The following is an 18,127-nucleotide window of genomic DNA, read 5'->3' as shown; positions in this document are numbered from 1 at the left end:
TGACATGTTAAGTAAACAATTAATCTTTATGGTTGTGTTTGATATCTATGGTTTTTTTCTTCTTCTTCAAACAGAAGCCATTAGCTATACAACAGAACAGACCAAAAATCTTCTTTTGTTCTGATTTATTTAGTCATTTATAGAACTATAATCAATAAGGGCCTAAACATTTTAATCAAATTAATTACATGACATACTGATTAATCAGATTAATCACAATTAGTTTAGATACATTTAATGGCTCTTTGAAAACCTGCTGTATCCAGCTTGTGCCTATTTTCAGACAGTAGCCAACTAATCAACCTTATTACACTGCGCTCTGGAATACTTGATTCTGATTGGTCAATCGCGCCATTCAAAGGGTCTGATATTTCATAATATTTTCCGTCGCTCTTAGCAATGCTGATGTATCAGTCCGCTCCATCCGGGTAACAGAATCGGCGCAACTGGCGCCATCTTGTGTCTCGAATCGATTATAGTGAAATTTACCTCAGTGGACTTCAAAGTTAATAGTGTTCGACTGTTTTTATACATTGTAGTGGACTTTTTCTAAACAGAAGCTTTAAGATACAGGTAAGATTGTACAATTATTTAAACATTCATTTGTTGTAGGCTAGCCAAAAAAGGGCACTTCTTAAACTCTCTTTCATTTAGGCCATGGTGGACATGTGGAGGCAAAGTTCCCTTTCTGGGTTTGGATTCTTTTAGTGAGATTCATGTTACATTTGCATTAGTAGTAAATGTAAGTAGTTATGGTACAAAAAATTAGCAACTATTACACTGCTTGACTACATTTTTGAACAAGCATGTAGCTACTCTTTAATCCAATACATTTGTAAGAGTAACAAATTCTTACATTTTGCATGGCTTTTTCTGCAGTTTATTTCTGCTTCAAAAGAAGCAATATTGGAGGTAGGCTATATGCTGTATATCTTGTGTGTTTTGCCTTTTACTCTTTTATTTTGCCTTGTGTGAGATTAGGACATGTCTGCAGCCAGTGATGAGGCCGGAACTAAGCATGTCCGGTGCAAGTAGGCGTTGACGATTTAGGGTAGGCTAAATTGACTTAAAAATTACTTTATTTATCCGTTTTATGGAAAAGACCTTTTTGAATGATAGGCTATTGGTTTAATTATGCCATTTTTAGGCACTTGAGTTTAACTGAGGCTGTTGTGTTGACCTTGATTTATGGAAATAGGCCTACAGTTTTGTACAGTCACAAATCAACTGTTTCTTGTTTTCGCTGGGATATATCTTTGGTGTTGAGGACTTGTGCATCTTTGAGACTTACATTCAGGACTTGGGTTACTCTTACTGAAGTGGTATTGAAATTGATAACTTGGTGTCATTTTCGCTGTAAGGTATTTCTGCTTTTACATAAGTTGTGTTTTCACAGGTACTCTTTACACATCTGTTACACACAATTTTGGGCTTGACTTAAAGACTTGTGAAACACCATTTTACCTACACTTCAATCATCAACAAGCAAGTTTGAGCAGCCAAATGGTAATAGCTTTGTCTGCTAATTATGAAAACCGCAACATATCAAATAACAAAACAGTAAAAAGCAACTTGTGTTGTTATTATTTTATGTTATAGTCTCCTAGGACAAGACGCTCCAGGTGTAGGCATAGCCATATTTCTTATTTGTCTGTTTTGACACATGCACTAAAATAAATCCTGTATAATTTCTGTACCTAGCAATGAAGGTTTCTTATGTCTTAAAAGTGCAGTAAGTTTAAAAAAAAAAAAATGCTGTTGAAAAGTGAATCGGACCGAGCACCAAAGCACACTTCACTTGTAGCCAATCAGCAGTAAGGGATGTATAGGGTGTACTCTCACGATGGGAGAGTATGCAATGTATCGTCTTTGCTTGTTTGTTCATTTGCATTATTATTGTTTAAGCCTGGAACGTCTAAACCTCCTCCACCGCCCATTTCAAGTATCGCCTCCCAAAGTGTGTCTGAAAAGTGAGATAACATAGGAGTAGGCTATTATCTCACTTTTTGGATACATGGTTTTTGGTTCCTCTTTGATCGCTATAACCCCTTAATCTTGTCACGTTTTTAATAAATTCATTACTTGGACTATCATGTTGTGTAGGGAGCTGGTCATGAAAACTGAATTTTTGGGATGGAAGGGATGTCTCAATGCATCGAAGGAGCTAAATAACAAATAAGACATTCGACCTGAATTATCATAGTAACACAAATTGCTTGACTTCATACTCTCGGGCGGCAGGCACAGCAGATTTCGCCATAGTTGTTACCTGTGTTGCATAGTGTGTACGTGAATGTGGGGGCTGAGGCATTCATCACCTTCATGACAGCAGAGACTGAGCACACTTAATCCTTGTTATTAATGCAGAGTTGATGATTAGTCCCTTCGATGTCTAGATTTAGTGTCTTCTGGCACAATGGTGTATTTTTCCATCATTAAAGGATGTGTTGGTTCTGTCACTTCATTTGAGAAATATGACTTGGAGTTTGGTATGGCAGCTGGCAGTAGCATTGAGGGATACACAGAATGCAGTGTTGTATGGCAGTTGGCAGTAGTTTTGAGGGAAAAGATATAATGACACATTAATATATTGCTTTCCTTTGATACTATTTTGAGGTGGTGCTGTGTATTTCTTTCAACTGGCAGTGAAAACGCAGTCTTTGGAACATTTGGGAAAATCCAAGCAAGGCACCAGAGCAGGATTTATAAGCCGCGCATAGCTGTCAACATGAATATTAGACTATAGTGCTGTGGTAGCAGGATTAATTGGACATAACCTTCCATCATATAGATCAGATTATTTATTTATTATTATTATTTTTAAAAATCACTGCAAAAGTATAAACGAAGCAAAATGTGACTACAACTCTTCTACTCTCTGCGTACCACAAATCCACTGAAAATGGTTAAGTTGAGGCACATTAACTTGCCCTCAAAAGTGTATTTATAAGAATCTATATTTGAATCAGTTTTATAGATCTTTGAAAAATGGGTTCATTTTTAAAAACATCTGAAGCTATCGTACACGTTACAGCATTAACATCCCTATATCAATGATGTTGAACCATATGGGCAGGGGCCTTAAAAGATTCCAAGATTCCAAGTACAAGAATCTAAAATTAGTACATTAAGATTTGTTTGACACTTCTTGAATTAAAGACATGTAAACTTTGGAATTTATTTAGTTTTTGGCACTCAGAGAGGTGTGTTGTATTCAATTGTTTTGATAGAGGAAAACAAAATAAATTTTTAGTTTCACTGTTATTTGATCTTCAATCTTTCTTCTTTAAACACAATAACTATCAGCTATTAAAATGTTACCATTTGGTTCTTGACCAATTTGGTCACATTGGGGGTCCTAATATCTATGGGACTGAACTATATAGCCTTAAAAATGAAGATTCCAAAAGGAAAGTTGAGTAAGAATGAGAATCTAGAAAGTTAATGTTTTTTTTGCATATAGCTTTGATTCTGTAATCATTCCAGTGGTAAGCCCCGCCAGGGAGTGAAATTCAAATATTGCTATATTTTGGAAATTACAAATTTGGGATAGAATGATAAATCAGGACATCCAGAGATTCCAGACGTTTTTTTTTTTCATTCAGTAACATACAGCAAACATTTTGGTTGAGAGAGAGAGAAAATAGATAAATAAACTGGTAAACTTGACCACCCATGTAAATATTGAAAACATTTTTATATAAGAATGCAATTAAGCAAGTTTCAGCATGTTTCCTTATTCTGCTTTAGGAGGCCCTGAAATTAAAGCATTTTCGCTATTATAATCATTCTATACTAACATAGGTATTTTATTTTTATTTAGCATATTTGCATAAAATGTGTATTTACCTTTTGTATACCATTCATTTAACCTTAAATGCCATGTTAATGTTAATGAAATACAAAAGACTTTGTACTGTTTGCATAATTATTACATGCACATACTGCTACAAATAACAGTTTCTGTTCATAACTTTCATTGGAGAACTTCATCTTAAAATGTAATACTTGCTTAATTTAAAATTCATGGATCTAGGCTACTAGTTTTGCCAATGCAGAAAGCTTAACTGGTTGGTGATGAGTGTAGGATGTGTGTTGGTGTAAGTGCACACATATACAGTGTGAGTGTGTGTGTTCACTTTACGCTTTGTTGCATCAGTGATGATAAGCTTTTTCCTCTTGTCTTCTGGCCTGAGCTCTTGTGACATCATCATTCATCACCATCAGAGATCACTGGGGCCAACGTGGGTGGGCTGGACTAGGCCAACATCTGCAGACTTGAGAGCTTCCAGGACTCTTTTCATCTTTCTTCCCGCTGTCTAGTTCTCTTTTCTGTCTATTTCTCTTAATATTCTCTCTTGGTTTATAGGGTTTCCTTTCTTTAAATTGTAATGTTCATATATTTTAATGTTTACTTAGTTTTGTACTCAGATTCCATTAAAAGGCAAATAGATTTATTTAAATATATATTCTAAGCTTCTTGTGACAATAACTGCAACATGCGCACTTTATGTTATAAAATTAAAATGTTTTATTATAATGTAATCATCATGTAAAATAGATTAATCTTGCCGTAAGGCAATATTTTCTAGAAATCTGAAATTAAAAATCTGAAATAGTTTCTAATCTGAAGGCAGTTGGCATATGTCTGTATTAATACAAATTTGCCACTTTATCCACCTCATTCAGAATATTCACTGTAACTGTACTGAACATTGATTCTATAGAATTCAGTGTAATAAAGGGCAAGACTGAATATCTTCAGTATTTCCATAAAAAATACATTTATTTTAGTGGTTGCAGGATTTATATTGAATAGGAATATTAAATATACCCTTTAAGATTTACAGCATAACATAGTTGCTGCAAATTTGTTGATGCACATCCATGATGCAAATCTCCTGTTCCATCACATCCCAAAGGTGCTCTATTGGATTGAGATATGGTGACACTGGTGGCCATTTGAGTGTAGTGAACTCATTGTCATGTTCAAAAAACCAGTTTGAGATGATTTGAGCTTTGTGACATGGGGTGTTTTCCTGTTAGAAGTAGCCATCACACTGTGGTCATAAAGAGATGGGCATCGGTCAGCTCAGGTACTAAGTGGCCAAAAGTCTGCCTAGAAAATATCCCCCACACACCATTACACCGTTGATTCAAAGCAGGATGGATCCATGCTTTCATGTTGTATATGCCAAATTCTGACCCTTCCATCTGATTGTTGCAACAGAAATCGAGACTCATCAGACCAGGCAACATTTTCCAATCTTCTATTGTCAAATTTCAAATTTTGGTGAGCCTGTGTGAATTGTAGCCTCAGTTTGCTGTTCTTAGGAGGGGCACCCGGTGTGTCTTCTGCTGCTGTAGCCCATCTGCTACAAGGTTCGACATGTTGTGTGTTCAGAGATCCTCTTCTGCATGCTTCGATTATAATGAGTGGTTATTTGAGTTATTGTTGCCTTTCTATCAGCTCAAAACCAGTCTGGTCATTCTCCTCTGACCTCCGGCATCAACAAGGCATTTTCACCCACAGAACTACCGCTGACTGGATATTTTCTCTTTTTCGGACCATTCTCTGTAAACCCTAGAGGTGGTTGTGCGGGAAAATCTCAGTAGATCAGTGGTTTCTGAAATACTCGGACCAGCCTGTCTGTCACCAACAACCATACCACACTCGGTCACCTTTTACCCCATTCTGATGCTCAGTTTCAACTTCAGCAGATCATCTTGAGCATGGCTGTGTTCGAAAGCTTAAAAATGTTGCCTTTGGAGAATGCATAGGAAGGCATAAAGGCACGTCCGAATCCAATGTTATCTTTACTTCCTGTCTCCTGAGACACCTTCATCTGATTGATTTTGGAAGGCAGCATAGATAGAAAGTCACTTTAAGGCAAGTCATTTCACATGGCGGTCATCTGGTGAGCGATTGATGACCATTTAAAAAAAAAATTTGGGTGAACTAACCCTTTAATAGAAAAGTTTTTAGCTAGTAAACAGTTAGCCTAATTTTCATGGAATATAGTTAACTTAAACATTATTTAATTTATTGACCCATTTTACTTCGAACCTGTAAGAGAATATTGATCCATTAATGTTTTACCTCCACTGCAGCTCTCATATCAAATATGAGCACAGATAAAGTATAAAAAAAACCTGAAACCCTTAAAATGATAATCCGGTAATTTGAGACACACTGAGACTTGTGCTAATATTCATTCATTTTTATGCAAAATCGTAAAAGAGGGAGTGGAGAAAATAAAACATGGGCATTATGTCACTCTTCCCATAGTACAGTGCCCCACAGTCATTGCTGAAGTCTATAGTCTGCTTTGTGGGCCCACTTTTAAGTGCTGCGAATCCACTGATCCTCTGTATCTCGGGTAATGATGAGACTGCTCATCACGGCAAATACACGAGACTGTTTTTGTTGGTGGGGACATTCGATCCAGAAAGAGAGGAAATGCAGTTTAAAAAAACAGCACTATTTGTTCCTCAGTATTATGTGTCAGCGCTGTGTGTATGGAACCACATGATACCACTGTTCCTCGCCCTGTGACCTCATGTTTGGAGCCATTCCTTTCTTTAGTTATCTGTATTGCATCACACTCTGAAACCTGCCTGAATGGGATCATGGCACAATGAGACTGTGGATCTTTTCTCGCTCTTTTTTTTTGTTGATAAAAATGTGTATAACTTTGTCATACTTGCTCTGTAGAAGTGTGAGAAGCAATCCATCTCTCTTCCTCCTTTAAGTAAATACATCTTGTGGCTTGACAGTTGTGATTTTAGTCTTGTGGTCATAATGACAGGATTTTGGCGGATGGTCAGTCCGCCCCATTTACACCTGACATTAAGATATGTTTACAGGGTCCAAAATGATTTGTAATCTGATCTCACTCTAACTACATTTGGAGATGGTTGAAAGTGCACATGACCACATTGCATTGGTACTGTACATGCTAATCCATCCTGGGGTTTTGGCGACCAAGTCGAATATCCTTTTACACACAGCTGTCAGTTTATCATAGGCTACTAGGCTACGAACCACCAAAGCAGATTCAGCTTTAATACATCAATGAGATTGGGGAGAGATCAGAAAGTATCGGGTTATTTATTTATGTATTTATTAACTTTTTTATTTTATTTTTATAGTTAGTAATATATTTCAGCCACTGGAAAAGCTCTGGGAAGGTCAGTTATATTAAATAATACTAAACCGAAACATTCCTTTGAATGAATTGTTAGGGGAATGTTCTGAATGTTTGTGGCAAACGCTCAGGGCCAGCAATACCTGGTGTAACGGGTCTCAGATTAAATCAATAATTTATTATTTTTATTTTGCTTTACTCATGTATTTTAGATCACTTCTTTTCCTGAATCTGCCCGTACGGAGATATATGTTTACAAATAAAAAAAAGTTTAGAAAAGTTTATCCAATCAAAATGTATTCCTTGATGAATGATTAAGATCTAATTTCTGATTGTCAGATTAATAAAAAAAATAATTTTGTACCTAGTGAGTGAAATCTTTGCCAAGGCCTTCTCGCGTTGCATAATATGAATGCGTAAACAGAAACACTTGTAATTGGAGCATGAACAGCACAAGAGATTTTCTTCCTGACCGTGTTTAGGTGAATGTTTAAACACAGAAACGAGGGCTTTTCTGTGAGTCTTGTGATTTGTTGATTGCTTAGAGTGGGATTACTTCACTTTAAACAAGTCTGACTTAGAACCTGTCCACACATAGTGTTTTTTTTGTGTTGTTTTTACATTCCACTGCAATGCTATGCCATTGTTTTTCTATGTAAATATGCGCTAAATGGATAAAGGTCCAGAATTAAAATGAACAGACCACTAAAAAAAACTATGTTACTCCATTAAAATATTCAAGAATTAAGCTAACACCTTGATTCAAGTAAATTTGGAACACATTTTTTTTTCCATGTTTGCTTTTTCTTTCTTCTTTTTTTACTTTAAAGTGGAAGATATAATGAGTGAGACAGTGAGTGATGTGTCTAAATTAGAGACCGTCCTTTAAACTTCTGTTCAAAAGTGGTAACAGGACACGCATTTAAAATGCATGTTACTAGTTGTGAAAAGTGATGTGTCTTGGCTGACCACAGATCTATATACCAGGTGTAAACAAGGCCTTTTTGAAGAGATATTGAACTTGTTGAACCATGAAGTGAAAAACTGTGATCTTTACATGCCCGACACTTTCAGCTGGTCAAACGGTTAAGATAAAACACCTCAAACCTGATCTGTAAGAAGAGTCTCTGGTTACAGATGGATCTGAGGTCAACTCGCGCAACCTTGCTATCCAGTGATATTCGTGAAAAGACCCAGACAGAGTATAAAGCTGCCCCCAGTGACCTCTCCTGTTTACGAAGCCTAACACTTCATTAGAGTGTAGAATGGATTCAAATATTCACAGTATGTTCATTTTTTTGTATTTTTTTTCCCCCTGTAGATTAAATCCCCAAAACCTCATTGGGTTATATGGAATCAGATCTGGCCTACACTAAAAAAAAAACTTTAAAATGTTCTTTTGCAAGTTTTTGCATGCATATTTAAAAAAAAGAGTAAATTTCACATATGGAATAAAGTAAAATCTACTCAACTAAGTTAAGTAGAATAAACAACGAAAATAAGTAACTATTTAGTTAACTTGGAACAGAGCAAACTAAACCAAGCAGAAATGACTCAAACTTTAATTAGCCAAGTACATTTATATATAATATAACACTGAGTTAAGCCATGCTTTTAAAGTGTATGCTTGTAAATAATGGATATTACAGTGAGACTAGTTGGATAATTTTTTTGTATGAATGTGTCATTCTGAGTAGTAAATGAACTCCAGATGTCACAAAACTGATAAAACAGTTTAAATACAGCTGGAAAACAGTGAAAAATTCATACCTATTCATGCATGATGGGAACACTATCAGAAAGTTGAGTAGGTTTTACTTAATTTTATAATGTTGATATGTATGCTTCAATTTCATTTTTAAATGAAGTACTATATATAATTTACTTTTTTTGTGTGACATTTTTGCCTGAACTAACTTATTCAGGTAGAAATAAAAAATTTCTGTAGTATTTAGCACATTATTTAAATAGTTTTAATTAAAACATAATTTAATTGTCACAGTATACTATAGGATGTTTAGATGTTTTAAAACAAATCTTTAACTCAAAGGTCTGTAAATATGTGTTTGATTTGGTGGGGATTGTGTTTGTGTGTGTTGTGACCACTATGGGATCACCTGGCTTTATCTCGTCTTGTCAAGCGCTGCGGCCACCCACAGAGGTCATGGATAGGATTTCTGTGTCCTTGGTCCACTGCTGTTCTGGAAGCAGATGAGAAGAGATTGGCGAGGACACGTTGGCTGATCTTTTTTCATTTTATTTTCTTGACGTGTCAATGATCTCATTGATGATTTCTCTTTGAGAACATTCAATCATTTTGCACTAAAAAAATGTAAATCATATTGATCATTTTCAAATGTTCATGTCAAAGAGCAATCATTACAGAAGTGCTCAATAAAGTTTGGCAACCATGTTGTTAACTACTCAAACAAAAAGGCATCCTTTATTTTTTTCCTTTAAAATTTCATAATTACGAGCTATTGATGTTGAGACCATTACAGAGACAGAGTAAAAAGAAAATAAAGTAATTTCACTTGAATTTTTTGTTACATTTTCCTGCATGTTGTATATTGCCCATGGTAAACGTTGCCTTGTGAATAGGAAGTGTGCTTAATACTACAGCGCTGCTGACGTAATTCAGGTAGAATCTTAGCCAGTTCCGCATAGTGGCGCGTGGCAACACTCTTTCATTTGACAGCGATTTATAATTTAAGTATTATATAGTTAAGCATTGTAGTAATGGGTTCAAATATCAACAGCGGGAAGACAGTAGTTCGGCTGAACATTGTTGTGTCCCGTTATGTGAGGCCTCCTTAAAGTTTAACAAGTTACACTTGTTTCCACACTGAGTGAGTTCACGTAGTGTAAACAGTGCGGCGCTTCTGGGTTGTACTCATAACGTAGGCTCGCTATTGGCCAGCATCACACTCATCACACAAAAGACCTGCATCGGCCAATAGTGAGCCTAAGTTCTGACGTACAACCCAGAAGCGCTGTGCTGTTACACTACGTAACCTCACTCAGAGACCCACACAGAAGAAAATGAATAGTTGAATAAAGTCGTTATTTATTTTTTTGCGCACAAAAAGTATTCCCGCCGATTGATAAACTTAAGGTTGAGCCACTGTAGTCACTTGGACTATTTAAAACATTGTCTTTACTAACTTTCTGGGCCGGCAAGTTTAAATAACAATAGAAGCCATGGAGGAGTGAGACAGCTATAGTAATAAATAAGTATAGACAGTAATAAAAAAAAAAATCTTAATTTGTATTCCGAAGATGAACGAAAGTCTTACGGGGTTGGAACAACATGAGGGTAATTACTGACATAATTTTCATTTTTGGGTGAACTATCCCTTAAGGCCTATTTGACAAGGTTAAAAAAAGCACAGTTCTTGTTCAAAGTTAAGCTGATTGCATTCAATAAAAATTTGAACTACATTTTAGAATAACATGTACAAAAAGAACTAACAAACTACAAAAAGAATATATTTTCGATAAATTTTAATTTTCATTTAATTAACATGTGATTAAGTGTCCACTGAAGTATATTATTATTTCCGTACTTTTTAAAAAAGTAGCCTTTTTAAAGGACTAAAAAGTAATCCTTTACAAGTCAAACCTGCCTTTTTCTATTTTTATTTATTATTTGTAATGTATTGCTCAGAGCAACCAATCAAATTGACTATAATAACACCTCATAATCAAAACAAGCATGCCGTGTCTTTTCGGATACAGTTAGTGGAAAAGAAATAAATCTCTGACATTAAACCTACATTACAGAGCATGTTATAATTATCTGTCTTTTAGATCTTCATGGAGTGCTAGAAGTTCAAAGCCATTGAATATGCCAGTGGTTTCTGAGCATGCTCGGTCCTGATGCCAGGATAAAGATGGTGATGGTTGGTTGTTTGATAATTGCTAGACCTGGTCAGAGCTTGTTGCTTTTCTGTGAGGACCATTCCTGTATTCATAGCCTGGAACATTGTGTGTATGTATTGCTAAATTCTGTTTATCTAATCCAGTCAGCTGATTATTGTTGATTGTGTTTTCCATTGTTTTGCTGAAAAGAATATGCTCTCTTTCCAAAATAAATTGGTAAAATGTTCTGGCAAAGTAAAGTATACATACTTGTATTGCACTGTGCCTATGTACCCGAGCGTGTTTGTGTGTGGTAGTCCCACTTTGTTTATTGTGCAAGGCGTCTTTATACAGCCGGGCTCTCCAAATTCTGTGTAATGACGCAAAAATACAAAGTATGCCAGCTCAGTCCAACCTCAGTGACTACAAAGGTCGCGTCAGATGCAGATCCACTTCCAATCCTTATATGTTAGGCTATATAAAATGAAAAGGCAATGCTATCATTGCCAGACAGACTATATTTCATGCCCGTAACACTTTCATGGTTACTGGTTAAGTGTGATGGAGAAATTTACGGTAATAAACATTTCCAGTTCTGTAGTGTGGCCTTAACTGCCCCCTGAAGCCAAAGATTATATCACTATTTCATCCTTATTTGTAGTATTAATAATACTAATTGTATTATAGTTATAGATAGTACTTAGGCCCTGGTGAGTTTTTAACTTGTCTGAAAGGTCATAGATGGATAAAAAGTATATAAATGCATGCAGTACTAAGTCTGCTGGTAAGTTCTCCATCCATCTGAAATTTGCACATAAATGGAAGCCAACCCTAATTGCTATACAAAAAAAATTATATGTTTGATATCTGTGTTCGGTGCTGATATGTTCATATGTGCCATCAGTCAAATCAAAGCAGAACTGCGGAAAGATTGTGCGTTGCTATGTAATTAATGCAATTAGGTAAACATGTCTCCTAGCAACTAAATACCATTTTGCACAAACATTTGGAATCATTTCACTAGTGCGAGGAATAACAGGGGGGCATCCTGGGTGTTTCTGCAGTCATTGGATGTGTTTTAGTGTTGTTTACCAGGGCTATTTCAATTCCCTGGAACGGGAGGTTTGTTTAATGACGTAAACAAGTGATGATCTGTGAGAACTGAATAATACAATCCATTAGTGTGGTGTTTCCTCACAGTCCCATCAGTAAGGAAGGATCAAGTGATCCTTCATCAACACCAAACTCATCCATCCATCCATATAATACGGATTACGAATGCAAAATGGACTGATCAAGATATTGCACATGAAATGAATAGTTCAGCCAAGAAACTCTCTTTGCATTCTCATTGGTTGTTTCAATATAACTTCCACAGCCAATCAATTTCATGTGTCCATTTACTACTTATAACCACAACATTTTGGGCTGTCCCAAACGAAAGATGACCAATCATGGTGATATCTGTGGTCGTGGCTCCTGAACGCTTGTCCTACGTCGTACAGTGAGAAAGGTTCAAAGATGGCCGTTGTCACAGTCTTGCAACCAAAGATAGCCTGCAATAATTTTCTGAAAGTGTCAGAAATGTACAATGATCGTCTTACAGTGTGTTTGCTGCTATACGACCTGTGTCTACTGACCAGCCAATAAAACTGCAACATGAAATGGTGTATTGATCAACGCGTTACGCGACATGGTGCTAACATTCCCTAGCCCATGACCACTTCCATATTCTCATCTGAAATGATTAGATTGTTTATTTTTTTACATTAAGCAAATAAAAATCTCTCTGGCATCTGCTTAAGGACCCAAATGCATAAGCCTTAGTTGGGAATCTCTGCATGTATTAATGAACATCAGAGATGTTTTAATCCAGTGGATATTAGTTAATTTGTCATTTGAGCCAATCAGTGGCCACGATGTGCTGCACATTTTAGGGTTTGTAATCAAAAGATTTTTTAGATGTTGGCAGACCGATTTGCAACTGTGTGAGGGTGTGTGATGAGAACTTAAACCTTTAGTTAATTTGGAACAGAGGGAATTACTTTCAATTAAAATAGCTCTAAACTAATTTGAGAGAGTTTTATTGTGCAGACTAATCTTATGTTTTATTTTCTGGCTTTTTGCTGTTTATGGAATCAGGTCATGCAAGCCAAGGTCAAACCAACTAATGTTGTCCCCATGTTTCTTTATCTGCACGATGATTATTATTATTTTTTTTAGTTTTGAGTCAAAGTCTGCTGAGGTGGCCTGTGTATTTCAGACATGTCGTAAGCGTGACCCCTAGCGTATTACTTGGTTATTGCAATGAATTTCAGCCTTGTGCAGTGCACCGTTTAAACAAGCAGGTGGCGATCTAAACATACACAATAGAGTCTTTTACACACTCATCTGGCACATCTGACCACACATATTTCAGTCATAAAAGAAAAAACATGATTTCAGTTGTATTAAATTGTAAAATTCCAATGTTTAAATGGTGTAGTTAATATTGTCATTTTAGCATTTAATTTAAATTAATTTCAAATATTAACTCTTTCAAAATAATATTAATGTGTCCAAACAATACTGTTTAATATAATGCACAACTATATTTACTTAGGCATTCACTGAATTGTATACTTATAAGCATATTTAATATAATATCCAATTTATTTCACTTATTTTTTATTTTGTTTTTATTTTTAGTGTATTATTACATTATTCTTTTGTTATTATTTGTTAATTCTTTAAACTTTTACATTTTGCATACCAACAATTACTGACAGTAAAGAGAGATTGTCCTATTTTTTTCTTATATGTTACATCTGAGGAATATGAGACTAAATGGACAAAACAACTATCATAACATAACTATCATAACAGCTGTCATTTATCATTTAATAAAAAAATACGGTGCAAATCCAAGCATCATAATTATGGCTTTGGAGCAAATATAGTAAGATAAATGGCATTCCAAGAGCGGATTACAGTGTTTCTTAGATGTTTCACTGTCCCGGTATGTTATAATTTAGATCGATCAGCTGCAAAACACCTTTATTATTACATGTTATATAATTTCAGCTGTCCATGTTCACCTTTCTAACCCAATTCACAATGAATCACACTAATTATACCCGCAAACCTGACCTTGGCCAAGCTACTCGATTATGATGCACAGTATAGGTAATGGATGTCTAACTGCTGGTCCGCAGTGTTGACTAATGGTAGGTTGACCTTGTGGTGCCAATAGGCAACTGGTGAAGGCTGTGTGCTCCACCGCAGATGTCTGGGATGGGAAGTGTGCAATAAATCTATAGGCTCAAAATTACTTCTCATCTACATCACAGAGATGCCAGCCTATGCTGTGTTTGGATGGGGCATTTTTTTTAACCGACACTGATGTCATATCCTGGTTTGAGGTACGCGCGTGTGTGTGTGTGTGTGTGTGTGTGTGTGTGTGTGTGTGTGTGTGTGTGTGTGTGTGTGTGTGTGTGTGTGTGTGTGTGTGTGTGTGTGTGTTTGGCCAGGTCTAATTACAGACTGGGTAAAGAGGCCCGTTGAGGGACATAAGTAAGCTTCTAGTAGGCCTAAGGTCTCCCAGATTTACCACAGCAAGAAAAGTGAGAAATAGACAGAGAGAGAGAGGAGCCAAGAAAGAAAACTGTGGAGAAATTTAAGGACATGTAGGCGGAAAGGAGTGTATCAGTGTGTGTGTCTATTCTGATCATGTCACAGGATTCAGCACCATTGAATCAACACGTCTGCCACTAAACCAAATGGTTTGAATGAGTATTTGAAAGCAAATTTTGGATTTAAATCGTAGAAGGACAAATTAACTTTTGACACAATTTTACAGGATAGTATTTCAGCACAAAACCTGCGTCTTATTCACTAACTATCCAAAACATAGTTTAACCAGATGCTTGTTTGTATTGGTTAAGCTGTAATTCTTTTCAGTGCAAAGTGCAAACACACTTCCTTTCTGTGCAAATGAGGATTTTTGACCTACAAATAAAGGTTTCTAAATTTTCAGATTAGATTTTCACAGTGATGCCATTAGAAGAACCGATTTTTGTTGTACAATACTAAAAGAAGCATGCGATAAATGTTTGGTGTTTGTGTTCTTTTTTAGCGCATAATTATTATTATTATTTTTTTATGATCATATGATGAACAAGGTTAAAAGTAGACCAATTTCTAGCATACGATGTAGTCGAGTTCCTGAACTGCAGCAAGGCCACAATAAAGTACTTCAAACGTGAGGAAAGTTACTTTATAACACATTTGTTTTGCGTGTTGAGAGCGTTGTTGTATGATTTGCATAATTCCTTCAGTGAATCAGGTGCAAAGACAAAGAAAGCGCATGCAAATTAATGCCGCTCAGCATTTTACATTCGAATTGGTGCCATTTTTGTTTCACTGGTGTTTATCTTTTGCAGAATAAAACCACACAGCTCCTCAAAAGCATTCATTTTTCAAAGGTTTTTTGTTTTGTAGTATCACTTGTTTAAGGCTTCAGATGAATTGTTTGAAGTGTTCCCGTATTATGTAGTGTTTATTGATCTTAAATGATTAAACATGTTCAATCATGACAGTCCATTGTTTGTTCTTAGATTGTACTGACTATGGGGTTTCCATGCGGCAAATAATAGCACGACTACAGTAGTATTTAGCAAGAGCTGCATCAGAATATTTTTTACTTCTTCCACCATCCACCAGAGAGGGATTGTGAGATGGAGTAAGATTGAACTGTAGATCTATCATTGGGCCTGCTGAGGTTGATGTGTTCTGATATTTGCTCCAGCTGTACATGTCAAAAAAAGAAGCAGTGCTGATTGCTAGACTAAACCCAAATCCTGCAGCTTTGACTGTTTTTCATCACATCGCTCATGGGTTTAATTATATCTGTATGGAAGGAAATTCTGTGCAAATTGTATATAATTGTTCAACAAATGATATGTTGGTCCTGCGTTTAACGGTTTACAAATGGTTCGTTACTGCTCAACAAATACAGCCAGATACAGTCAGATACAACAAATACAAAGATTTATTTGTAGACGTGGGCTTAGGCTATGGGGAAAATCACATTGCCTTGTTCCTGCAGCGGCTCTCCTCACACATTATCAACGACTACTTTGTTGTTTTGTGTTTTTATTAAGACATCATGTCATTCATGAATCACTGGGAGCTCAATCAATTCAGAACATTTATGATGTTTTGGATTATAATATTAAAGGAAACCTTATAATTGTAAACATATTTTTTGGGAATATTTGAGACGGAAAGGCTAAGGACAACTGTACTTCTCTCATTGCATATGAATCAAATGTCTCATTTAATGTGTAATAAAATCTATCCCTCAGTCTCTGCATGAAAAACATGTTCTGACATGGAGGGGCCAGCGAGGGGTTTCTGAATCATTCAGATATTCTTTTCTGAATTACAATTTCTGTATTTCCATTTATATGCTTGGGCTGTTTATTTTTCACTGTGAAGAAAAAGAAGCATATCAAGCATGATATGTTCTTATCACAAAGCCAATATCTGTATGTACTGTATCTGTATTTGTTGCAAATGGTGAAATTATCTGGAAGGCCTTAAACCGGATGCATCAAAACAACATGAACAAAACAGCCAACTCTATTCCATTTCTTAGTTTCCATATTGGAAAAATGCTTGTATAATTGATCAAATTATTTATTTTTCCTTTTCTTTACCGACTATATGTAAAATGAAGCTATTGTATATAAAATAAATGCTAGTGTGGGTTTTGATTCATCTCAGACAGCGACTCGATTCTCTTGAATTCATTCACCAAAAGGATTTGTTAATTTTCATTGACTGACCCACAAGGGATGTACAGTATGATGTTTGTCTCAGTTGGTTGCAGTAAGGAAGAGAAGTTAAGGCAGGATACGCATCAGTCACTTTAATTGAAAAAAAAAAGTAAAACGGCAAACACGCAGGAGCTCAGGAGGATAAAGGAATGCAAGACAATTACAACCAACTTATCTTAGATTAGAACGGACAAAGACTGATTCAAACTAAGAGCCATAAATACCCAATTTGCATACTTATGCACTATTCTATTACTTCTTTTTTAGTATAAAAAGTGGGAGTAGTGTGTTGTGTTTAAATACCTGGATGATGCACTCAATTAACCGAAAAAAACAAAGTCTGTAATGTTGGACACTTCATGCTCTAAACTGCCGCAGCTTAAAATGCGTATTTAAAGGCCATTGTGTCGAAAGACAAAATAACCTTCATTCATAACCTTTAATTCGTACACTGCACGGTTGAGTGCATAAGTAGTGTATAGGTGCATATTGTATAGTGTGTCATTTGGGACACAACTACAGAGTAGCTGAAGAGCTAAACAAGGAACAGGTGATTCAAATCAATCAAACAATGAGTCACTATGACTTTTTTTTTTACATTATAGAAACCCTGGAAGCAAAAAGGAAACAATGAGTTACAAACTAATGCTGCCTCAAATATCATACAATTAGGCAGGTACTACATTTGGTTTTAAACTTTCTTTGGTACTGTTAAAAAGTATGTTAGGCTATAGTATGAATATGTGTGGTATTAATGAAATTCGGGGGTTCTGCATCCGCCATATTGCCACAGTCTACAGTACCAGGGTCAGTTGCGTCGCTTCCATTCATAAATGCTCTCGCATGACCTCATGGGATAGTAAAGTGTCTACTGTACAGTATACGCACTTCAGAATCTCGGCAAAAGTAGTATCGGGTACTTTTTCACCTTTTTTCAAATACTAGTATTCGGACATACTCTGTGTTGCCATACTGTTTTTCTATATAGTACGGAAGTATTCGATTTTAGAGTCCAGAAAAACAAAACTAAAACCAAACTGAACGTGAGTCCTTTAATAATTCAGTCGACCAATTAGTTAAAAAAACACTGAATTGTTAATGACTGAAAGAAGTCATGATTTTATTTATTTATTTATTTGAATAAATATCCTTATTAAAATGTGTGTGTACAAATCTACCAAGAGACTGCAGAATGATTAAATGTTCTTTCTGAAAATATCAACAAAGCAAAAAAATAAATAAAAAAAGTGTTCGAAAACAGCAGTTCATTTATGAAACCTGCATGCAATGTTTATGGAA

General features: G+C 35.8%; 1 protein-coding gene across 1 annotated transcript in view; it reads left to right on the top strand.

Annotated features, from left to right (window-relative positions):
- Positions 1 to 398: 398 nt before the first annotated feature.
- meox2b (mesenchyme homeobox 2b) overlaps positions 399 to 18,127 on the top strand; it is a 32,932-nt gene continuing 15,203 nt past the window's right edge. The window contains exon 1 of the mRNA XM_079590610.1: positions 399 to 573. The gene's annotated coding sequence lies outside the window, so the exon portion shown is untranslated. The remainder of the gene's footprint in view (positions 574 to 18,127) is intronic.

The sequence above is a fragment of the Phoxinus phoxinus genome, assembly GCF_949152265.1.
Source record: "Phoxinus phoxinus genome assembly, chromosome: 19".
Lineage (NCBI taxonomy): Eukaryota > Metazoa > Chordata > Actinopteri > Cypriniformes > Leuciscidae > Phoxinus > Phoxinus phoxinus.
This window is presented reverse-complemented; position numbering and strand designations above follow the sequence as displayed.